The 24602-nt window shown below is 46.2% G+C and overlaps 1 protein-coding gene across 1 annotated transcript in view; it reads left to right on the plus strand.

Annotated features, from left to right (window-relative positions):
* Positions 1–2106: 2106 nt before the first annotated feature.
* The window catches only part of SFMBT1 (Scm like with four mbt domains 1), a 93176-nt gene continuing 70680 nt past the window's right edge, over positions 2107–24602 (plus strand). The window contains exon 1 of the mRNA XM_068157870.1: positions 2107–2189. The gene's annotated coding sequence lies outside the window, so the exon portion shown is untranslated. The remainder of the gene's footprint in view (positions 2190–24602) is intronic.

The raw sequence follows: 24602 nt of genomic DNA on the forward strand, positions 1-24602 counted from the left end.
GGGCGTGTTTCTCTCTCCTGCCGGCCTGAGAACTTAAGTGATAGTTCTGGCTTGTGTGGCGTTCTCTCTGTTGCAGGCTGTAGCTTGGGGCTTTTGCAGAAAAACTCTTCAAATTTCTTAGAGGATGCGCTTTGGGAAGGGGATCGCTTCTGTGCGTCCCGCTGGACGTGGATATGTTCATCGGGACGCACGGAGCCTGGATGTCTGGCCGGGGCGCCCCAGGGCTGCCAGGAGCTGCACTCGATGATCCAGCTGGTGTCTGCTGGGACTCAATTAGGCGGTACAGAAGTAGTTTAATTTGAAGAGTTAATTGCAGTCTGCCAGCCCGAGGCCGGTCGGGGCTCACCCGGCGCTCGGCGGGGCTACCCGGATCGGCATAGCGAGACCCCCCTCTAGCGGATGGCCCGGGCTCGGCGGGAAGGGGAGCGGGCGGGCCGCCGCCGGGCCGCGCTAGCCTTACCGGGAAACGGAACCTCGCGGAGGCAGCCCGAGGGGGCCCTGCTGTGGGCAGCGCTTTGGGGGCTGCCGAGGCGGGGGACGGCTTCCTGACTGGGCGCGGGCCCTTCTGTCCCGGGCGCGCCGGGCTCCCTTTTGAGAGCGAGGAGAAACCACTCCGCTTTTCACTTCAAACCAGTGGGAAACGGCGGCTTCTCATCCTCGTGGCGAGCGAAATCTCTGCCGTGAGGGTGCGTGGCCGTGCACATCCTGCTTAGTATCGCAGTGCCCCGCTCGGGAGTAACTTGGGCTCGGCCTGTCTCCGTGGTGCTACCGCATACAGACCAGTGGATGTCATTTGCCCGGGGGATGCGTAATTAGCAAGTTCACGGTTACACTGGTTCTTCCTGCCTGCTGTTAGCTTTTTATTCCTCGGCACTTCTCTACTTCAGAGACAAGCGGTTACAGCATATTCCGTCCCGCCTGCTCTTCCCCTCCCAGCACTTAGTGCTAGTTCACAGCAACTAGTGTCCGCCACAACGCCAGGAGCACGTACGCACTAACAAGCCCCGCCGTAAATATTCAGACAACGGTAAGGCGGATGCTTGCCGGATTGGGAGAGCCGGCGGCCGGCTAAGCGCCCGCCGCCGGGTACTGCGTTCCTCCCGGCGAGCGGAACAGAGCGCGGCTGCAGTGCTCCCGCCGCCGTCTCGGCCCGCCGCCACCGCCGCAGCGGGCGGGCGGATGCGCTGCCGGGGAGCGCAAGGGCTTTCCGCGCTCAACTCCCGCTGTCTTCCCCCGCCGCTTGCCACGCTGAACGGTGAGCTGGTGGCTGGCCACCGCCTTGGTCTGGACAGCCAGAGCGGACCGGGTCGCAGGGCCGCTCCCTTTCCACCCCTCCGTCTCCGTCGCACGGGCAGGAGGAGCGCGATGTTGCACAACCCGCTTCCTTTTTCTTTCGCTTCGCTGTGCCGCGGGCAGCGGCGGCGAGTGCACTGGGCGCCGGTCCCCTCCGAGAGAGGGGACACGGGACCGGTGTCGCCCGCCCACTCCCTGTAAACTGCGGCGCCGGCGCGGCCCGCTGGCTGCGCGGCCCCGCGCGAAGGGTCGCTGTCTCGACCACGCGCGGGGGCCACCACCGGGTCCCACGCCCTGACCGACGGGGCCGACTTCTCTCCGAGGGGAAAAGGGGTTTAATCCCCGCCGAGGCACGGGGGGAATGGAGATGGGACCGCGCATCCCGCGGGAAGCACTGGCCGCCTGGCGGGCTGTGCCCCTGCCCACGGCGGTGGAGCGAAGCCGCCCGGGCGGGGCGGGAACACCCGCCTTGCCTCCCCTCGCCTCGGCCCTGCCCGGCCCAGCAGAGTCGCGGCTACGGCGCGTCCCGTTACCGGCGGCCAAGGCTGCGCTGCCCCCAGCACGGCGGGAGCAGGTGTCCGGGGGCACGAGCCCGGGGCAGAGCGACGGGGGCGGGGCCGGCGGCTGGCCCCGCGGGGCCGGGCGGCCGAGCAGCCCGATTGAGGGGTGAGGCCGGCAGCGCAGCATTGGACTCGGCGCGCCCGCGCCAGGAGGGAGCCGGAGCGCCCGAAAAGCCGCGAGGGGAGGGCGGAGGGGCGGGAGGGGGGGGAAGCAGGCGGGCGGGCGGCGGGCGCATGCGCTCTGGCGGGCCGTGCCATATTGGAATGAGGCAGTGAGCGGAGCGCCGGGGAGCCGGAGCCCCGGCAGCGGCGCAGGGCTGGAAAAACTCCCCGCAGGTGAGGCGGGTGGCGGCGGCGCCCGTGCGCGGGCGGAGCGGCCTCGGGCGCAGCTGTTGGGAGCGTTTTGCCGGCGGGGCGCGGGGCCCGGCGGGTTTTTCCGGGCTCCTGAAGTTTGGATGCGGGAAAAAGGCGGCGAGGGAGGAGGAGGAGGAGGAGGAGGAGGAGGAGGAGGGGGGAAGAGGCAGGCGGAGCGCGGCGGGGAGGCGGCGGCAGCGCGGGGGGAGCGCGCCTTGGCCCGCGCCGAGGAGCGATGCGCGGGGGCTGCTTGCCCGCCGCCGCGCAACTGCCCGCGCGCAACTCTGCGCGCGCCCGCTAGGGGCCCCGGCCCGCGGCGTCCCGCGGCGCGCTCGTGCCGAAGTTGCCCTCCTGGCCGGCCCCGCGCCCCTGGGGGACGCGCCCGGCCCTCGCCGCCTGGCCCGGCCGGGCTCCCGCGGGAACTTTGTGCGCGCTGTGCCTCCGCCCCGCCGCGGCCCGTCCGTGCCTACGCCCGCGGGGGCGGGGGAGGGGGGGGCGAGCCCACCGAGCGCCTCTCGCTCGCCCCCCTCCCCCTCAAAATGGCGGTGGAAGGGGACCTTTAAACCCCACTCCGCACCCCCGCCGGGCGCGGCCGTGCTCCGTTCGGCGCGGCGCGCGTCCCGCCCGGGGCAGCGGCTGGCGTCGCTCCCCGTCAAGTGGCCCGTCAGCAGGCGGCTCTTCGCCTCCCGTTCTGGGTGGGTGGGTATGAGGCGGGGGGGTAGAGGGGCGGGCACCGCCTCCGCGGCCGCGCCGCCGGCTCTCCCGCAGCGCCGCCGTCCGCGCTGCGGGGCCTGCGCTGCCGCGGGGCCGGGCATTGTGTGCGCGCCGCGCCCGCCGCCGCCGCTCCGCACCTCCGGCGTCTCCGCGCCCGGCGGCGCTCCGGCGAACGAGAGCCTTTGTCTCTCGGGGAGTCGGTCTACGCTGCCCGCCGCTTCTGCACCTGAAGTCGTAAATCCGCCGCTGGCGACACTGCCGGGGAGGCCGCTGAGGTGCCGGGGATGCCCCGGGACGCCAACTTCGGGCTGGGGAGGAATCGGCGCCGGGGTTAGCGGCTGCGGGAGGGCTCCTGCCCGGGCAGCGCCCGGTGAGAGCGGGAGGGCGGTGTGCCCGCATAGGAAGGACTGTGCAAGTTTTCCGTCTGTGGCTTTGCAAACTTGTAACCAGGGTCCCTCCCCTTCCCCCCCCTCCACAGTGGAAGCAATGAAAGGAGATGAAAAACAACGCTGGCAGTTAATTGTGAATTTTAAACTGCATTCGCTATTGCAGTTCCACAAGGCCCTTATTTATTTAGAAATAGGCCAGTGATGCCCGTTTCACAGTCACATGTGTGCTTGAGCAGAACAATTGCATTTACTTGGGAGAAACTTGTTGAAATTATACAATATTTTTGCATGGTAACCTTTACATCTGACAGTTTTCCCTGTTCTGAGAGGAGTATTCTGGTGGGAGAGGTTGGACAGCAAAAGGAAAGGCCTACCTTGCTGTTTCTTTGCTGTTCCTTTCTTTATGGGAGTTTGGCTGCTGTCAGTAGCCCAGGAGGTTACTGTGGGGAACACTCTGCAGAAGTGCACCATGCAGAAGTCATGCTGGAGAAAATGATAACCCATCTTGTAACTTCAGAATTACCTTTGTTTTGTGACTTACTAAGTGTGAACTCAGAAGCATCTGGTTTGTAATAGTAAAAGTTGCTAACGGCAAATAGCGTTATCCTTCTAAGAGCAGGGGCTGTTACTTGTAGCTACAGTCCACAGCATCTGGCAGGATGGGTTCCTGATCTGGCTAAGGTCTGTGATGGCAGTTCCAAAACAGCCAGCTCTTTGGGCAAAGTAAATGATTGTCAAGATGAAAATAGGTGATGTAACTGAAAATATGTTTGCTGTGTGGCAGGTACTACTGCTGGTGTGGATTTTACAATTCAAAAAGAATTTGATAGAGCATGTTTGTCTAAAAGATCAAGACTTAGTGGGCATCCTGCCTGCAGTTCAACCATTTCCTCTTTTGGTTTGTGAATTGTTGCTGTGATTGAAGGATGAGAATGAAACCTAGCTCTTCTTAGAACCCATAGTAGTGGAAAAAATTAGAAGATGTTTCTGGACAAGACACACAGCAAAACAGAGCTGATAGATCTCACTCTACTCATTTTTATGACTCACACATAAGTGTTAGCATGGAAGTGTGGGGAGAATGACTTCGCTCATGTTTGGTGTGTGGCTCTGCTGGGCTGTTGCATGGAAAGGCTGAAGTGTCCTGTTAAAGGTGGCATGTGCATTCACCCCAAGAGACAGCCGTGCAAGATAGATAGCTGAGAAACAGTGGCAGATCTTGGTCGTTATTGATCCTTATGGGCTTTTCCTTCGCAGTTCCTTTCCCCTCTGTTAGTAATTTCCTGGTATTGAATTATCTGATGCTTAAACCTGGCAAATCTAAGCGATTGCTGTACGGAGGAGAAAGATGGGTTAAGTGTAAGATGACATGTTGATGACTGAGATAGTTTGCATGGTGTAATCTTTATATTCTGGGAACCCTTTCACAGTTTTGTGGGGAAGATATTAAGGAGTTTTGCAGAACTATTTTTGTCATGGCATGTTTTGGTAGCATATTACAGGAGTTTTTATATTGTTGTTTCATGGCAGACCTGTAGCAGGTCTAGACCTTAGCCTTTCTCTGGTGCTTACTTTTGGAATCTCCTCTGTTGTTGGTAAACACTTTGCCATCGTTACTGCGCTTCCCCTTGTGATGTTTGGCCGTGGCATGATCATCATGCGGGGATGCAGACATCAATACAGTCGCTTTCCTTTCGCTTGACTTAAGTAATTGTCCTGCGAGTGAGGCACTTTAGACACATGGCAACTTAATTACGTGAACAGGTTGACAGTGAAATGACTCATGCTAAATTCACTCAAGTGTCCTTTTAAGTGCATGAGAAATTGAAACCTGGGAGGTATTTAGTAAGGAGCATTTTGGGGAGGGAGTTTTTGATACCTAAAAATGCAGGGCTTGCATTACATCTGTTGTTCCTACATGAACCCAGCAATTTCAGCATTACAGAATAGTCTTTGGACTTGGTTTCCTGACCTTTTAAGTGTGCATTTCTGTGTCCTGTAGACTGATCATTGACTTAGAACTGTGTAGCCTGTGTAAGTTACAAATGTTTTCTGGAACTGGAATGTCTTTTGTGCTGGCCATCTGACTCATCTTGCTTGATGATTAGCAGATTTTGTTTTGGTAGCTTGTTGAGCATCAGTGATGCTGCTGGTAGTGGACTTGACTTTGTGCCCACTTCCTTCTGCTTTGGGGAAATGGCTATCAGTGTTTAGGTCATAGGTTTGAACTTGAAGTGGGTGCTGTTTAAAGCATTTAGTTGTTTTTTCTTTTCCCCTCTGAAGATTACTTTCTTACTTGAAAAGTCAGAGGACAAAGGGGTAGGAGTTGGTCTTTTTGTGTTGTTTTGCTGAAATTGTCCTAAAGGCAAGTGTTGTGTTAGCATGAAAGATGGAGAAAGGGAGATTTAGCAGTTTGCATCCTCCAAGTTTAGCACAAGTTGAAAATGGGAGTAAGTTTTTATCTTACTTAGATATTAACACCTTCTTATTTTAAAAACCATGCCACCAGTGGAATGGTATTTTCAATGTCATTATATACTTTTTTCTAACTTTAATCCATAATCCTTTCCACTGCTCAGTTTTCTTTATCTTTACAAAGCCTGTGAAAGAAGCATCAAGATATTACTTATTGCTCATTTGATTTTCAAATTATTTTGGTTCTAAGAGTACAGAATATGTTTTCTTTACAAAGTAAAACTTGATGTACATAAGACACACAAACTTTTGGTATTCACCCTTGGATCCATGTTGATTTTTCCTTGCTTTCCCTAGACTTCACTGACAACCTTTGTGGACTGGTGGTGATCCTGGGAGAATTATTGTTGTTGTTGTCAGGCTCCTCTTTTAGGAGTGAGATTGTATTTTTGTTTAAGTGTTCTTAGCAAAGCCTAGTCTGTAGAATTGAAGTATTGCAGCAAGAATTCTGCTCTGCGTTCTTAATAGGGCATGTCTTAGGGGAATCACTTGTTTGAATATTTTAAATGATCCCCTATGAGAAAGCAGAGTGTGAGCTTAGGCTGCAGCAAGATATTCTGCATATTAGTTGGGACTCTCCAGGTAGCTCTCCATGTCTCTGGGCAATTAGTGTATTTTAACTAATGCAAAATTGCATGGTAGTTACAGAGCCCGAGATGAATGCTTTTAAAACACTCTGAAGATGGAAAGCTGTAAGTCTTAGGGGCAGCCTTCCGCTTTGTTTGTTTTAGTAGTGTTGGATTATCACCCACAGACACCAGCGAGGAGCGTTTCACTAGGAACTGTGCAAATAAACAAGGCCTGGGAGCCACAGGACTGAGGAAGCCTTGGTCCCAAGGTCTCTTTCTTCCTCTCTCTCCCCCTCCTTTTTTTTCCCTGCCTTACCTCTTCAGGATTCTCTGCAGTATCAGCGCTGATCTTTCTTTCAATGGAGTCGGTGATGTTTAGATTTCTTTTCCTTGTGAAAATAAGCATCTTAGTACAACACTTGTAGCATCTTAATAGCTTGGAGACCGCTACCCCTCCGTGGCATTTTGTTGACTAGATTTGAAGAGTCATGTGAGAATGGGCAGAAAAGTGCATGCAGGCATTTCAAATTGATCAACTGAAGCTTGTTTCCTGAAAAAGAAAGTTAAACAGTAGGTAAGCAGCAATGTTAAAACTTGAGGTGAGAGGACTTCACCAAGGCTTGTAGTAAAATAACATCTCTTCTGTGGATGTCTGGCACTAATACTAGGATTTCTTCTCCTCCAAGAGCAGCTTTACATGACAGTAGCTTTTTGCTGCACAGATTATTTCATGTAAACAGTGCTCAAAGAGGAATTTTCCCTTCACTTAAAGGCGGTGGGAGCCATGTGTGTTTTGATTTGGCCTTTTCCACCCATTTGGATTTGGCAGGTGGGCTTGCCTACAATTAGGTGAGTTGCTAGTTACAGAAGTAATCTTAACAATTTGTTCAGGTTATGTGGACATCTAAAATGTGATTATTGTCCCCAGAGTCACCCTGAGCAGTAGCTCGCTGCTTTTCAAGGTTGGTGTTTATATTGCTGCGGCACTTCATTTACACTGGTTTATTTGCAGTTACACTTGACAACACTCCTGTTCACTACAGAAATGATCTCTTTGTTCAAACAGACGAGTTTGGAAGGAGACTAGTGGAATTTGATATTATCTAAAAATGCTGAAGCTATTAAACCATCTTTAAGATGGGAGTACTGATGAGAGAGAGAAGAGATGGGTCGTGGATGTTTTTTCCCTCTGAGAGTAAACTGTGTAGGGCTGAGTGACCTCCTCTCCCATTTTGGCTGATTGGAGTCAAGGACTCTCAGCATATCTCAAGAGATGCTGTCTTGCAGAATCACCTCATTGGTTGGAAGTAATGGTGTTGGGGAGGAACCCTGCAAGGTTTTGCTGTTTGTCACTTAATCTTTTTCAAGGGTGTAAGGGACTGGGGCAGTGATACTGAAGTAGATATCAAGTGGACTGGACAAGATGAACTCCATCTTCATGTGTTTCAAGGCTGTAGTCTCTGTTCCTTCTGGGGATGGGTGAGAGAAAGCCATAAACAGCACCTTCAGATTTGTCATTGTTTCCAGAAGAAACTGATCAAGTCAGGAAGTGGAGGCACTTCCCCTCTGATGTTGGGTGCATGTTTATTACACATGGCTTTCTAAATTCTGTGGGTGTCTCCCCTCTTCATACTGGAGGAAGTGGTGCTTTGGCATTTCTTGCCTCTTTCTCGCTCTCATGAGCTGTAAGAATGTATATAAGATTAACTTTTTTATTTGGGTTTGGGGTTTTTTTTTGCCTGACGTAAATACATTTAGGAATAGCCTAGCTCCTCAGGGATTGCAGTAACGTGCCTGTTTGCAGCTCAAGCGTGCTGTGGCCTCTGGTTTAAAAAAAGGAAAGTTACCTGTCTCATAATCATAAAACATAAGCAGTGTTTTAAATCTAAGGGCTGTGAAACTCTGTGATACTGTAAAGCCTTGTCTGAAACTAGAGTGATTTTTTGGATAGGTATCTGTCTCTCATCAAAGCATCTCCTCTCAAAAGGAGGCCACCATTGCTCTGAGTGCCCATCAACTTTGCCCTGAGAATGAGGATGTGGTGCTGAAAAAGCTGTGGTGTTTCTAAGTAGTACTGAAAAATGCTGTTGGAGCCTGTCAGGTGTATGTATTCTATATATACACAGGCTTTCTCTCTCTCTATATCTATATATAAATATTTAGTTTTTCCTAATGTAAAGTTCCAGATGTGCCCCCATTCATGTGTTTGGTACTTAACTGCTCGAGTGGTGTTTTAATGTAAATCACAAGACTTGTACCAGAAAATCCTTAGATGTTCAGGTAGAAAATGCTTAGCAGGCAGGCGGGGGGGGGAAACATGGGATACTGTCCTGCTGTTGGACCTGCAGAACTCACATAAGCCACATCCTAAAAGAGAAATTACTGAAAGCAGCAGTTGTTCCTTCCAGAATTAACTCTGCTCATTGCTCTTTAAAGTGTTACCATGAGGGTTAAACTAATGGCTCTAAGAAATAATGAAAGTGAAGGATCAGTCAGAAGTGTTACCTATATAGCACTAATTGGCCAATTGAACGGAACTAATCAACTCCTTTTAAACGGATGTGACCATGGGCACAGGCATAAAAAAAATCATCCCTGCTTTCAGGGAAGTTTTTGCCCCTTTATTTGCAAAACAAGGCTTAATGAAGTTAACAGCGAGGCTTTTTCGTCCAGTGGCCAAGAGTAAAGGTCTGCTTTTTAAGGCGATTATTTTATGGCTTAAGTTGTTTGTTAAACTTAGTTCATAGATTTGAAGGAGAGGGGAGGAACTGGGTTTTGAGTTCCCATTGCTGTCATGGCCAAATCTTGATTGTTGAACTTAGTTTCTAGCGCATTTAAGTATGCATTTTGTCATTCCTCTTAATGGAAACCAGAATATTTAGGGAAATGGCTTGGCTAAGTATGTGAATCCAGAGTGTATTGCGATAACAAGGCAGCTCCAGACAGTTCTAGCCTCGCTGCAGTTGTAGGTGGGGTGTGTCTGACAGTTGGCTTGCTTCATTTCGATATTTTTTTAACCAATTTCGCTTATGTAAGAAAGAGATAATGACTGGAAACTGAAAAAAATCAGGGAAGATTGCCCCTCCTCCTAATCTTGGTACAAATATAGACAGGAGAATAACAGCTGGAAGGACAAGGTAGCAAGAAAAAAACGGCCTCGTTCTTAATTGCAGTTAATGTTTCTTAGTTTAACTCTGTCCTTATGAAATTGAAACCCAAGGTATTGTTTTCTTTGTAGCTGCTCCCTCTCTGTACGCTTTTAAGGCAAGAATATTACTTAGCTAGGTAATTGAAAATGCAGGGTTTATTCCTTACTGGAGTCCAATTTCTGTCTAAAAGCAACTTGACATGAATTATAATTCTTATGATTAACCAGTATAAAACCCCAGAAAATACCTTTTGATAGTAAAGCCAAGCTTTTAATTTAAATACTAATCAGGATCGCAGAATTGTCAGGGTTGGAAGGGACCTCAAAGATCACAGAATCACAGAATCACCAAGGTTGGAAGAGACCTCAAAGATCATCGAGTCCAACCTGTCACCACAGACCTCATGACCAAACCATGGCACCAAGTGCCACATTCAGTCCCCTCTTGAACACCTCCAGGGATGGTGGCTCCACCACCTCCCTGGGCAGCCCATTCCAATGGGAACATCCAGTTCCAACACCCCTGCCATGGGCAGGCACACCTCACGCTAGATCAGGTTGCTTAGTGCTCCATAAATATTAAATCTTCTGCATTTACACTGGTTTTCCCCCAAGTGGCTGAATCTTACTTGGAATTATTTTTAAGTTCTTGAGAACTTGCAGTACTACGTAGTACTTTTAGTAAAGGACTTTGTACAGTCTCAAGCTGCACCAGGGGAGGTTTATTCTGGATGTTAGGAAGAAGTTCTTCATAGAGAGACTGGCCATTGGAATGTGCTGCCCAGGGAGGTGGTGGAGTCACCATCCCTGGAGGTGTTTAGGAAGAGACTGGATGGGGTGCTTGGTGCCATGGTTTAGTTGATTAGATGGTGTTGGATGATAGGTTGGACTCGATCTCAAAGGTCTCTTCCAACCTGGTTAATTCTATTCTATTCCTATTCTATTCCTATTCTATTCTACTCTACTCTATTCCTGTTTCTATTCTATTCTGTCCTGTTCTACTCTAAATGCTTTCATTTTGTGCTTACATAGTTGACGACATCAAAATACACTTCATCAAACTTGATCGCTCTTACATGCAAATATGAGTGAAAGATAATATTACAAAACAATCTAACAGCTGCCTATCAACCAGCAGAGGCACCTCTATGGGTGAGTGCAGCACTGGTGTTTCTAAGGAGCTGTTTCAGAAAGCTGGGTTATGGTCACTACAGTGGTTGGGCTGGAAGAGTCTCTGAAACGAGCAGTGTGATTTGGATTTCAAAGATTTCTTTATTATCTGCACAAAAGAGAGGAATCTGGCATGCCACAGTGGAGAAACTTGATTTCTGATAAACAGCATGGCAAAATCCCCTTCAGTGTGTAAAGCTAACCCTTTGGAGAGCCTGCCTAGCAGTGGGATTGGAGAGAAACTCACCAGTGTAATAGCTGTTGGAGGTGGCTGAGAAGTTTCGGCGTTGCTGGAGGAAGAGCAGCCTCAAGTCTAGTTTAAGTTGTGATGAGCATAAAAATTGCTGCAGTGTGTCAGATCAGTAGGACACCTAGTCCCGTGTCTCACCTCAACAGCCTTTTGAAATGATGCTGAGCAGCAGTGAAGGAGAGCAGGATCTTTCCCGCAGTTGGTGACGCGGCTGTGCAGGCTGCGTAGGAACCAGTGATTTTCACCCCTGCGCTGTCAGTTTGTCTAATCCTTTCTGAATCCACAACTTCCTGTGGTTATGAGTCTGCAGTTTAATTATGTGCAACATGAAAAGGTGCTTCAGTTGGTGTTTCTGGTTCTTGTGGTAGGAGGAATGGTGAATAACCTTTCCTTATTCTTCTTTCCCATGCTGGTTTTGATTTTACGCCTATCTATTGTACTCTTTCGTAGTGGCGCTGTTAACTCCGAGGAGGAACCATTTTCATTGTACAGAATGGCTGTGGCTATTTCTTTCCTGTAAAATTGAATCATACTTCTATGCTAGCAGAGATAGCTGTATTTCAAGTCTCTGATCTACTTTGATTGATTGATTGATTGATTGATTTTGGTGCATCTTCTAGTCTTGCTGTGGCAGTTTGACACCAGCACTACATGTCTCAAGGTGCTCTGTGTTTCCAGAACTGTAGCACAGTGTTTTCTCCTCCATTCCTTGGGGCTCTTAATGTCTGTGGAATGGATAACAATTTCAAAATCCTAAGTTGCAGTAGCTAATTTAGATCTCATTGTATAGGTGAGGTTATTTTTTCCTCTCATTCTACCTTTAATTTCATCTTCTATTATCCTTTTGCAGTTCTTAGCAAACTACATTTATTTTTCATTGCTTAGCCAGTAGTCTGTTGTCTCAAAACTTTGCACTTACTTCATGTTTGTGTGCTGCTTTTGAATAGCAGGATTCCATGCACACTCCTTAGTCCTCCTTCTATTGTAGGAAAAAATTACTTCTTCTGTCTCTGCTTCCTGTCTCCTTTAATGTATGAGATGATGTTCCAAGTGTCTGTGGACAATAGTTGGTCCCAGAAAGAAAATACTGTGTCTGTGGACACCAGGCTTGCAGAATGAATGGTGCTCAGAGCTTCCCACAGTTGAAACCTGGGCAGTGTGCACTGGTGCCATGGATTTTCTTTTTCCTGTTTTAGATAGCTAATTCAGAGGGCATGGGGAGCAGTATGCCAGGAGCTCAGGGGAGATGTGCATGGGGAAGCTGGCTTTTGGGTTTACGTGACCACAGCTTCTCTTGTTGGCCTTTGGGGCATTCATGCAGGTGTTTTGCAGGGGAGGGGAGAAGGAATTACATTGGGTGAAGATAAACTGCAACATTAATACTGAAAAAAATACTTCCATATGGAAAAGACTCTTAAACTGGCACACAGGACTTAAAATGCACAATTCTAATGTAGGAAACTTTTCATTGTGGTGGTGCAGGATATGTGAACCAGAAATGGTTCATATATATCTTCTTAGGTGTTCCTCTTGGGTTTTGACCACCCTTTCACCTGAGGTGACCACTGGCATTAATGCTCAGGTTGTGTCATATCCTTACTAAAACTCTTCTTGATAAGTTACTTGTTGCAATAACTTAATTAAATGATGGAAGCTCATTAATGGAGTTTCCTTTGACTGGATCTGCTGAGCAGCATGTGGTATGAGCTTTTACAGTATCACAGTATAGCCAAGGTTGGAAGGGACCTCGAGTATCATCGAGTCCAACCTGTCACCACGGACCTCATGACTAGACCATGGCACCAAGTGCCACCTCCAGTCTCCTCTTGAACACCTCCAGGGATGGTGACTCCACCACCTCCCCGGGCAGCACATTCCAATGACCAATGACTCGGTGAAGAACTTTCTCCTCACCTCGAGCCTAAACTTCCCCTGGCACAGCTTGAGACTGTGTCCCCTTGTTCTGGTGCTGGTTGCCTGGGAGAAGAGACCAGCCCCTTCCTGGCTACAACCTCCCTTCAGGTAGTTGTAGAGGGCAATGAGGTCATCCCTGAGCCTCCTCTTCTCCAGGCTAAACAATCCCAGCTCCCTCAGCCTCTCCTCAAAGGGCTGTGCTCAAGGCCTCTCCCCAGCCTCGTTGCCCTTCTCTGGACACATTCAGGTGTCTCAGGACACATTCAGGTGTCTCAGGACACGTGCAAGTGTCTCTTTTAGCACTGGTATTTTCCATATTTAAAAAATCTTATTCTGTACTTCCTGGGCTGTGAAGTTTTCAAACTGCTGTGTTCCAGGCTTCCACAGAGCCATCAAGCCCACATGCTATGGTGTGAACAGATCACTGGTTGCTTCCACTTGGAAAGTGGCAAAATGAACATCCCCAGTCTAGAAGAGAGATGAGGATAGCCTGCCTGTAGGGTGCCCTGTAGTGCTCTCTGTGTCTGACACACAAGAATGTGGAGTTTTCATCTAGTGGGACTAAACCCCGTTCCAAAGGATTTATGTTTGACAGGAATTACTTCTCTATAAGGCAGTAAGTATTTTGGGGATGGTTGAATTGAGAAGCCAGAAAAGTGATTTCATTTTGCTGTAAATGAGTGTTTTTCTGTCAGCCCTTGTAAAAAATCCATTCATTATTTCCCTCTACCTCAGCAATTTTCTGTTCATTTTCTGGCCATTCACCTCTGAGTGTGCCCAGCTCTGGTGCAGATGAACAAGCTTTTAATGTTGTGTTTTTAGAAGTCTAATTTTGTAGCCATAAAGGCTAACCAAGTACATTAGAAGAATTAAGGTTCAGGTGCTGCAGAGGTGTTGACCTCAGCTTTGGAAAGCTTTTAGGGAGCGGTTTTTCTCGGCCAGTTCTTCACTCAGTTTACATGCTTGCTTTGCATACAGATCTGATCATTCACTTTTTTTTTTTTACATTCTTGTTGCTCCTAGAAGTGATCATGGCAATGCTTGTCTGTGCAATTTCTGGTTGCAGCTGAGGGCAGCACTTAAGTGCGAGATGGTGTAATTTACATCCAGTGCTGCACTCTCCGCTTAATGTTTTGCTAGCAACTCCATATCCGTACTGAGAAAATCAAAACAGACTTGGGCTGTCAGCAGAGATGTTTCTTAAACACAACCAGCCAAATAGTTTTCTTTTCCACTTAATCAAGAGTATATAATTATAATATATGCAGTTATTTCTAGTGGTTTTAGCACTTAACTTCAGTGGTCTGCTGTCAGATGCAGAATATTGACAGAGGGGAAGAAAATCTAGGAGACCTCAACAACAGGACTTCAGGTAGTGATAGGACTAGGGGGAATGGAATGAAGCTGGAGGTGGGGAGATTCAGGCTGGAGGTGAGGAGGAAGTTCTTCACCATGAGAGTGGTGAAGCCCTGGAATGGGTTGTCCAGGAAGGTGGTCGAGGCCCCGTCCCTGGAGGTGTTTAAGCCCAGGCTGGCTGAGGCTCTGGGCAGCCTGATCTAGTGTGGGGTGTCCCTGAACATGGCAGGGGGGTTGGAACTAGATGATCCTTGTGGTCCCTTCCAACCCTGACTGACTCTATGATACTATGATATTTTTAAGGTAGTGTTTTCAGGAGAAGGTTATCCTTTGATTTTTAGGAGGGACTCTTTTTCTTGCATCCTGCTGTAAAATTAAAATTCTGATTGAACAATCCCAACTACTGTTTCGGAAGTCAAAGTGGAACCTGAAGAGTTTTCTCTCTCTCTTGTATTTGTATGTCAACAACAGAAATAAGACTGCATATGCCAGAAGAGTGATGCCTGAAAAAAGCTATGCCCTGAACTTTACAGGGATGAGGCCACAAAACTAATCCAATTTTAAAAAGCATATGAATTTGAAACCACTCTTTATGGCAGTGTAAATATCCCCGTGTTGTCAGGCTGAAGCTTTGAAATTACACTCCTAAAAACATAGGCATCTTTTTTCAGTTGCACTCTGCCTTTTGAGCCCTTAGGCTCAAGTCTTGTTTTTCCTCTCTGTATGAACAGAAGTGCAAAAAAAGAAAGGAAAAAAAATCTTCAAATGAGAAGAGATTTTCATGTAATTTTACCACTCCTGATACCGGGGTAATAAGAGCATCATCATCTGAAGGGGGCCTACAGGAAGGCTGGGGAGGGACTTCTCAGGATCTCAGGTAGTGATAGGACTAGGGGGAATGGAATGAAGCTGGAGGTGGGGAGATTCAGGCTAGATGTGAGGAGGAGGTTCTTCACCATGAGAGTGGTGAAACCCTGGAATGGGTTGTCCAGGGAGGTGGTTGAGGCCCCGTCCCTGGGGGAGTTTAAGAGCAGGCTGGCTGAGGCTCTGGCCAGGCTGATCTAGTGTGGGGTGTCCCTGCCCATGGCAGGGGGATTGGAACTAGATGATCCTTGTGGTCCCTTCCAACCCTGAATGAAACTATGAAACTTACTGTGTGCTCTTCTCTGAAATCCAGTGCTGTCTCTATTCTTAGGCCTTTAGGCCTGTTAATGTTCTTGTGATTTGAAACTTGTGTGGTTGAAAGCTGTTGTCTTTTTCCTTCTTCTTTTTTTAAGCTTTCAGTACTTTTTAACGGGAGGAATGGGCAGGAAGCGTGTCGGTTAATGAGCAGTAACAAAAGGCAAGGCCATATTTTTGCAGCTTTGCCTAGAGAGAGAATCCCATGATTTAGCACAACTCCTAATGCTGTAATTCCATTTAGGAGGGAAAAAGAAATTGGGGGGAAACTATTTTGCCATCTCAGTTTGCGTGTGCAAAGGTTGGTAGAATCTTAGTAGTGACTCAAATGGAGCTTTTGCAAGTTCAAACAGCATTTCACTGGGTAATACAGCAACAGTTCACAAGCTACAGTGAGAATAGGTGGCTGTTTGGCTCCCTGTCAGAAGGTTTGAACAATCATGGTTCGTTGAGGATGTTCCAGAATCAAATGTGGGGACTTCTGAAGATTATTTATGTTGACACCTGAAGTCTCTCAGAATTAATCAGTCCACTAAGACCTATACTTTCTTTATAGCCAGCACAGTGTGTACGTTATTCTTCGTTTCCTGGGCTTCAGATGCCACATTTAAAGCCTTGCTGCTTCAGAATGGTTTCTCAGCCTGTTAGCAAACTGAACTTAACAGGAAGGGCTAGGGTGCTGCTTTAACACCCGAAGTGTACTAAGGAATCCAGTCTGCAAGGTTAGAAGTAACCCTGTCTCTGTGATTTTAGCCTCTTAGTATTGCTGCTTGGACATAATGTTAAAAGATGTGCTGGAAATGAAACTGAAATAGCAGCCAAGTTCTGCACTGTAAGTAATGATAGCAGGAAAAGGGTTTCCTTTTCACATATGAAAAGTTAAGTGTCAGGGCATCAGTCAGGAGAGTGTATTAGTGACAAAGTGCCAGTGTAGTGAAGCCAGCTTGCCTTTGTGAGGTTTGTTGGATCTTACAAGTAAAATGAAGAAGGTATTATGGGACCCAAATCTGTAATATCAAACAGGCTGCGAGTGTCCCCTGTAAATAACTACTGGTTGAGCAGATTTTTTTTCTCAGCCCTTCTGGTGGAACTTGCAACATTGATATTTCTGGGATCCCTTTAGATACAGAAGGATTTTGGGGTTTTTTTTTTCAGTCATTATCATTTCAATGTCCCTCCTTTAGCTAGGTATTTATTTCCATTAAAAACATATTTGCTAATCTGAGCCGGAGCCCTTTTAAAACAAAGTGCGAATGAAATCTTGGGAAACAGTGGGAGACCTCAGGAATCTGCACTGAAAGGATTGAACTCTGCCATCCACAGCCTTTTATGAATAAAGTTAGCCTTCTAAAGATAAAAGCAAATTCAATTACAAAGCAAGAAGGAGGGTGAAGGGGTGTAATTAAAACACATAATCCCCCAAACAACAAGAGCAGCGCTTTTTCATGTTATACTTAAAGCAGTCTGCTTTGTGTATGCAGTTGCTATTGCTTAAGATTATTGATTTAGTGTCCTAGGGGAAACACTTTTTGAGAGGATGCAAAAAGGATGACGTCTGTTGGTGTAAGTGGCAGCGTGATTTCACGCAGGCGTTGTACTTGGGGGCAGCTCAGTGGAGATTTTTCCTTTACAGCTTGCTAATCTTTAAGGGGAGGGCAAAAAAAAAGCAGAAGGTGAAGTGCTGCTTCTGCTTTCTTTTCGCACGCTAACAGCAGTTGTCCTGTCGGACAGAGGATGAGTGCTTCAGACAGCAGGAGAAGCCAAAGGCAGCGCGGGGTCAGCTTGTTCTCTCCCGTTAGCATCCACAGCAGTGGCTGTTTCCCGAAGTTTGGTAGTCTGGACCCTGGCTAAGTTTGGAGTCCCAACTCCCATTGAAAAGTGCCTCAAATATCTGACAGGACAAATAGCCTGAGGTCCCCATTAATCTGGGAACTTTCAAAGTCTCTTTAGAGTTTTGTGATAAATGCTAATGCTGTGTTGTGGTAAACACACATCTGCTCTGCCTGCCTGTTCTCTGCCGATTAGCTGCTTAGTCTTATGCTAATGCCGGGAGTTAGGTTAGGGCACCTATCTTCTTGGTAGGGCAGCATTCGCTGGCTACAGCTAGGAGCATTTAATTGTCAGGACTGGCTTTTGTGATAAAAATACTGCGATTCCATCAAGGGAGGGGAAGTTGTACGCACCCAGGTTGCCCTGCTCACCGCAGCGCTGTGTCAGAAATGAGTACCTGTAGGTGTATGCGAGTAATTGAAGTTGACAGGCTGTCCCTCTTCTGGATCTCATTCCTTCAGGAGCTGCAGCTGGTTTGATTTCACAAACATGGATGATGTCTGATTTGATGGAGAGAAAGAAGCTGTGGGAAAAAGGTGGGAGGGAGCTGGCAAAAGAAAAATGAAGATGAATGTAGAGATCAGGATAGAACATGAACTTCACAGTCAAGAGGTTTCAGAATGTCTTTTGAATGCTTTTCTCATATGCTCTGAATGCCATTAAAAAACTCATCTCTTTCCCAATACTCTGGATTTAAGTATTACAATTTCTTTGGGCTGTTTAATACGTGAGATTGATAGCTTGATAAAATATTAGCATCATTATTTCATGAGATTTTTTGGTGCAAAAGAAAAATGCTGTGAAGGACATTTTGAATTACGGTAGAGAAAGTGTGAATGGCTTGTAGTAGTTGGTGTGCATATCTAGTTCTCTGCTCAAATGTTATGTAGTAGTTGGTGTGCATATCTAGTTCTCTGCTCAAATATTGTGTGCAAGTTTGCAGAAAAATTGCTGATTATATGGAGTTAACTTAGTAGTAAAAAAACAGGGGGAGAAGAGAATGCAAATTTTGTAATGGGTTTTTGTAGTCAAAAAACGTTCTTCCCTTGTTTAATCTTTTACCTGGTGTGCCCTATGCTCTGTTTGTCTGTTGCTCTAAAAGGAGTTTGTGCTGTCAGTTTATTTCATTTGATAAAACTGACAATTAACAAGCATGCAATTAGAAACTAAAAGCAGCTTTGCTTTTCAGCGGGAGAAGGCAAGAGTGTAATCACAGTGCTCAGATGAGCAGGTTCCTGGAATCAGGTTGCAAGCAGTGCATTTGCATTTTGAAGCTAGAAGAAAAGGCACAATCCCTTTCAGAAACAGTCACTGAAAAAAAAACCTGTTTCTGCAAGAGATGAGTGTGCTTGTTTTCTCCCCACCTCATAGGAAATACAAAGGGAGGAACCTAATCATCTGAATAGTAACGGTCATGAATTGAAACACTTTTGTGTGGCTCAGGTCCTTCCCTGAGGATGTATTTTCTGGTGGCTCATGTCAGACGCAGAAGCCTGGGCTTCAGTTTGAAACTGGTGTTTCCCACAAGCATTGCTTGCATTGAAAGTCTCAGAGCAGTTTTTAAATGACTGTAGACCTTTGAGGAGCTTCACCTACAATGGGTTTGATGATTACCTCTTGGCAGTGTGATGGTGTTGCTGGGAAATGGGGCTGAGGTTGGAGGGAAGGTCTTGGCGGCTAAACCGAGTTTTGGGATAGAATTAATGGTGGAACTGCAGTGCAAATATTTGGGTCGTGAAGACTTCAAGAGTGCCTTTCATCCATTTCATAGAATCATAGAGTGGTTAGGGTTGGAAGGGACCTTCACAAATTATCTAGTCCAACCCCCATTAGTATTTCATTAAAAAACAGGGAGAAATTTGAGTATTGGCAGAGAACCACAGCACGGGGAAGGTAGAACAAGCTTTCCCTGAGCTTTTAGCAAGTCTGGTGCGTAGTGCTGATTCTGGAAAAGCTTGGTGGATCATCAATGGAAACTGAGCCTATTTTTAGTTCATCCACCTCAAAAATGTACAGAAGGGCAGCCTGTGATTTGGAGTAGGTTTAAAAAAATTCGAACCAGTGAAGACATTGCCTGAACTCTGCTGCTGATAATGCCAGTGCAAAGCTGATCCTTGGGACTTGCAGTCCTGTTCCCTTCAATAACCAATCAACTGTAAACCAGTAACTTTTACTAAGATTATTTTAACTTGAACTTCATTTAAACTTCTCTGTGTCGTTGTTCCTTTACATCAGTCAGTAATGCTTCATGCTTGCTGTTTGTTAACCTGATCTTCTCAAATAATCATAGACTCAAATAATGCAATCCTATACATTGTTTTAAGCCTAAAAAGACAGTTTTGACAATCCTTCCCAGGAAGCTGGAGTGATAACTACCATTCTCTTAATAAGTCTTCATTATGTGTTGGTTATCTTTTATTTGAAAGCTAGAGGGAGCTTAGGCTAAAACTGACCTGGTCAAGGTAGGCACTGGAATCCTGGTCAAGGTAGATACTGGAATCCTGGTCAAGGTAGACACTGCAATCTTACTAAGTAGGTACAATCTAACATTGGAAAACCAAGCTATTGCTGCTTTATCTCTCTAACCTCTTACCACTCTTTCCTTTGCAAAATGGGGAAGCCTATGCAGACTTTATATATATAAAATAGAGGCTGAAAGCTTTTGTCCTGTCAGGAAAATAACCCAGAGTTTGGAGTAACATTAGTTCAGAGTTGCAGCAGGTAAGAGGTGTAATATGCCTCGTGGGGTTTTGTGGGTTGCCTATCAGGTTTTAGAAACTGAAAAGGAATATTGTGTTAGAACAGAAACAAGAATGTATCAACCCAAATATAAGAGCTCCTCAAAAATTGTACCGACTGACACGAGGAACTTAAGAGAGTTCACGTTCATTGATTCATGCTAGTGGTGTACATTTGGGCAAGAGCTGTAGCATTACAGTGAATACAGGGTCTGGAAGGAAGATTCTGAATGCTGATCAGTGAAAGGGGAGGTCCTAGTGCACAGAATGACCCTGGCTGTACCTGCACTTTGCGGGTTTGTGCTGGAGAGCCTTGCCTTCCAGAGATAACAGCAAGCCAGAGTGAGAACACCTGGAATGGAGTGGCTGTTGCTTAATGTGCACATAATGCACAACATGTAATGATCCGTTTTCATTACCTACCAGCTCTTTGTTGCTTGAAGACCTTCTATAGCAATTTTTCCCTTGTGAGAACAAAAAGAGGAAGATGTTAAGAAAAATCCTTGGTTTTGGCTGTTGCGGCTTCTTAGACATTGTTATGTGTGTGTAATTGCAGCGAATGCACTTGCCTCTTCTAGTTAAAGCAGAAAGGAAGCATATCTAATTTCTATTCATGCCAGTTAAGCCTGGTTTCTGGCCAATATGAGGAATGCAAAGAACACATCTGGGCTGTTGCTGCTGCTTCGTGGTACCTGCCTTACTTCGTATTAGGCTGTTTTACAGATACCACATCAATGGGGTCTGACCTCCCAGCTTGTGCTGCTGTCATGCTGGCAGCCTGGGGTTCCTTCACACGCAAGGATTTCTCTTTCTATCAAAACTGGTTTAGTAACAGGTTTCTTCTTACACCTTATCTCTGCTCTCCCTTCCTTACAGTGCAGCTCAGCTACAACAGCAGGGGGTATTCTTAGGCTACATTAAGTGTACATGCAAGATACTTATGCTGATCAAACTGTGGACCAGTTCCTAGGTGAGCTTTAATGTCTTGCAAATCCCTTGAGCCGTGCAACTTGCTTGACATAAGCGTCAGGTGGCCTTTTCAGCTGCTTGACCGTGACTGATTATTAGTGTGCAGAAACTTGTGTGATGTGCAGAATTCCTCTTTTCCCTTCACTTAATTACAGTTTCTTCCTAACCATGAGATTTCCTGTTTTTTCTGACAGTGTTTTACTCTCCTCCTGAACTTACCTAATCTCTTTCTCTGATGTTATCGTTATGTATATATAAAAAGCTGAAAGATAGTTCACTGAGCAGGTGATAACCCAGATATTAGGTCTTGTTTAATCTGATATCTGAGGCAAAGATGTTGATAGATCTGTTTTAATAACTTAATAAACATTTGAAGGTTTATCCCTGAATACATTTGAATAACTGAGATGGCATTCAGAACTTAGTGTTGGAGTAAGTGCTTCTTGGAGGTCATGGAGAAAACTGGGTAGAAATTCTGTGAGGTGTGCTCTGATTACTGTAGCGGGGTTTCTAAGACTGCTAATATGTTCCACCTGCTTTGAGCTGCACTGAAATCTGATTGTTTTGACCAAGCCAAGATTTGCAGTTCCCCCAAGTTTTGATTACATTATTATTTCCTATGTAATATTACATCATGGTGGTGTCATGCTGCTGGGCTTTTCTTGCAAGGTCTCTTTCAGTCCGTGGCAGAAGTGGCCTGTATGGATTATCTCTGCCCATGGAAGTCTGCGCTGTAGATGGAGATGGTTTCAGAATTGATTAAAACCCTTTTGAGCTTTCCCTTTTTAATAATGAACCTTATTATTATCTCTTCTTAAGAATACCATTTTTAGTAAAAGATTGGTGCTGTGAGTTGCAGTAGTTGTACAGCAGCAGCACCTCAGGTGTTATCACAGAAGTCCACGTGGCTTTGCACACCTGAGCTGAATTCTCTGCTTTCTATCTGTGTTGGATGGAGAAGGCTGCTGTGAGGTACAAGCACAGTACAAACCATTGGTAGAAAACTCTCCTCTCTTGGGACATCTGACACAGTTGTTCAGCAATTTACAATAACAGTCTGAGTCTCCAGTAAGTAGAGATTGGATGTGAAGGCTCTGATTGTACCTGGGGCATTATCCAGCTCTGCCACCAGATGATTTGACTTCTTTTTCAGTTTGCCAGTAAGCAGTGTAAAGAGTCAAATGGGATGCTCGGAATGCTGCCAGATGTTGTTTTGCTGTCTGCAGACAACACTCCCATATTAAGTTTTTAGCCTGGTGCATCAGAGAAGAAAAAGTACATGTGTTATAGAAGGAGGTTATTTTCAGCTTTACTATTTAGAAGAGAAGATATGGAGTGGGGGGCTGGAACCACATATTGCTAAAACACTGAAGTGGCAGTGAGGAGTAAACCAAATTTCTTCTTTCATCTTAACAACTCCCCAAGAGCATTTGATTTCAATAGTTTTTCTTTAGATACTGATAGTGGATTAATTTAGTTATCAATTAATAAGCCATCATGACATTTAATTTAACTCCTACTTTATTTATTCCTATTGCACTTATTGCCTTTATCATCGGCGCTGCTATAAATTGTGGAAACTAATTTAGTGTACCCTCTGCACACAATCTCATGATAGCAAAGTACTGCACAGTCTGTACTACAGTGATGACTAAAAGTCACTCTAACAGGCTTGGGATGTTTTCTGGGGTTTGGGGGGGGTTGGCTTTTTTGGTTTGGTTGGGTTTTTGGGTTTTGGTTGGTTGGGTTGGGTTTTTTTTGGTAGACATCTATTTAAGATCAAGAGGATGTTTCTCAAATACACTGTCATTTATTTGCCTTTTGGGTAGTTATGAATTCTTTGTAATAGATGTTTATGATGTGATCTTCTCTGTCTTAACTGACTGTAAATGCACCAGCTATGAAAAAAATTGACTTGGGGTTTTGCATTATAAGGAAACAGTGAGAGCAAAGGCAGGCAGCCAGTGTGTGGTTTGCCCCAATCCAGAGCATGCCCAATGTCATGCAGTATTGCTAAGCTAATCTAAATTGTCTGTGTTCAGTGACAACTAAAACCAGCACTCATTACACTTTCAGTAATGTGGATTAAAATGAGAATATTTTGTGTCTGCTGAGCAGTTCTGTGGCAGTGCTGGATGTAACCACCTGACTGCTCTTACCACACTCTAGAATCCTGATGAGTTAGATGAAAGCTGGCTGTACACACACTACTCAGGCATCAGTGGCGTTAGATGTGTGGCATTGCCACTGCTTGCTTGGTTTGATTTGTGCTTGTGGTAGCAATAATGAACGTGGAACAGGGAGGTCAGGCAATTTAAGAGCATCTCTGAATTTTAACTTAAAGTCCTAAGCAACATTTGGCTGTATCTTCTTTGATCCCTAGCTGCCTCCTAGGATGGCAGTGGCCTTTTGGGAAAGCTTTTCTGGTCAGAGTATATATCTGCAGGCAGTGCAACTACCTGAAAACAGCCAGCCTGAGAAAAAAGCCAGCAAAATTTCCTCATTTTTCTCACTGTGTTGTCCCCTGCTTGGGAAGGGAGGATTGTATCTCTCTCTGTACTTAGATACCACCCTTTTCTCTCAGACAGCTCTAATTTGTATTATTTTTGTCTTTTCTACTGTGTAAGAAGGAAGCCAAGACAAAGGAGACAAACTGGCTGATACACTGTGGTTTAATTTCCTTGCTTTTAGAGGAGTATAGTGGTAGGCAAGCAGCAGGCTGCAGGAGAGATGGGCTATCACACTCCCATCTCTAGAGCTTGGCTGCAGCTAGCAGCCATCCATCGTCTTGCTGCTCTCTAGAGGCAGCAGTCTGTCTTGATGTGCTGGGCAATAGCATGCCTTTGAACTCGTCATTTACTGCTCTTTAGATCTCTGATACCTGTGTTACTCTAAGCTGTGTAGAAATTGTCAGTGTTCGCCCATCCAAACCAGATCTAGCACAGTAAACCAAAGGCACATGGAGTGAGCTCCCATGAAAATAACAGAATGGTTGCTCAGGAAGAAACAAGAAGTAAAACCCATGAAACAGCTTGTGTATCCTGTGCAGGGAGTGAAATGGCCGGGATGAGGTACAGTTGAGTTTCTCAGGTTGAACAACTGGTGCTGTCTGCCAGGAGGCAGCAGAGCACTGATTGCTGTGTCCCTGCCAGTGCTGTGGTTTATCAAACGGTTTTTCTGCTTAGCCAGAGCAGAAGGCTCACAGATGACGCTTTAAAGGCTGATGACATTCCCCAGCTGGGGGCTGACTGCTGTGGTAGTGCTGTTGTGATGGATCTGACTTCTTCAGCATAATGTATATCATTTTCAGGTCAAAGCAAGTAGATTTTTCTTTTTCTGAGTAATCAGCTCCGCAGATCTGGTCCAGCTGACTGTGTCGTGCAGAATAGATGCCTGAAGCTTTTGATAGTTCTAGATAAATTGTTCCTTCCCGTTCTGTTGAGCAAGTTCTGAGAGGAAAAAGGAATATATACATAGAGCTTAAATCAATAAAAAGTAACACTGAATTATCTTGACAAGGACAGTTTGTTTTTTTCCATCTGAAGGCAGCTTTAGAGACAGGCTCTCTGTTAGTGACAGTGAGTGATGGATGCAGCCCAGAGTCTAAACTGTAAATTGGGTCTCATATTGATTCAGTTGTATTTGTGTACTTTACAGAGGGAGAAGGGAAAAGTTTCATTTGCTGAGCACAGAT

This window comes from Melanerpes formicivorus, unplaced genomic scaffold (genome assembly GCF_026170545.1).
Source record: "Melanerpes formicivorus ecotype bairdi unplaced genomic scaffold, bMelFor1.0.p_v2 SCAF_38, whole genome shotgun sequence".
Classification (NCBI taxonomy): domain Eukaryota; kingdom Metazoa; phylum Chordata; class Aves; order Piciformes; family Picidae; genus Melanerpes; species Melanerpes formicivorus.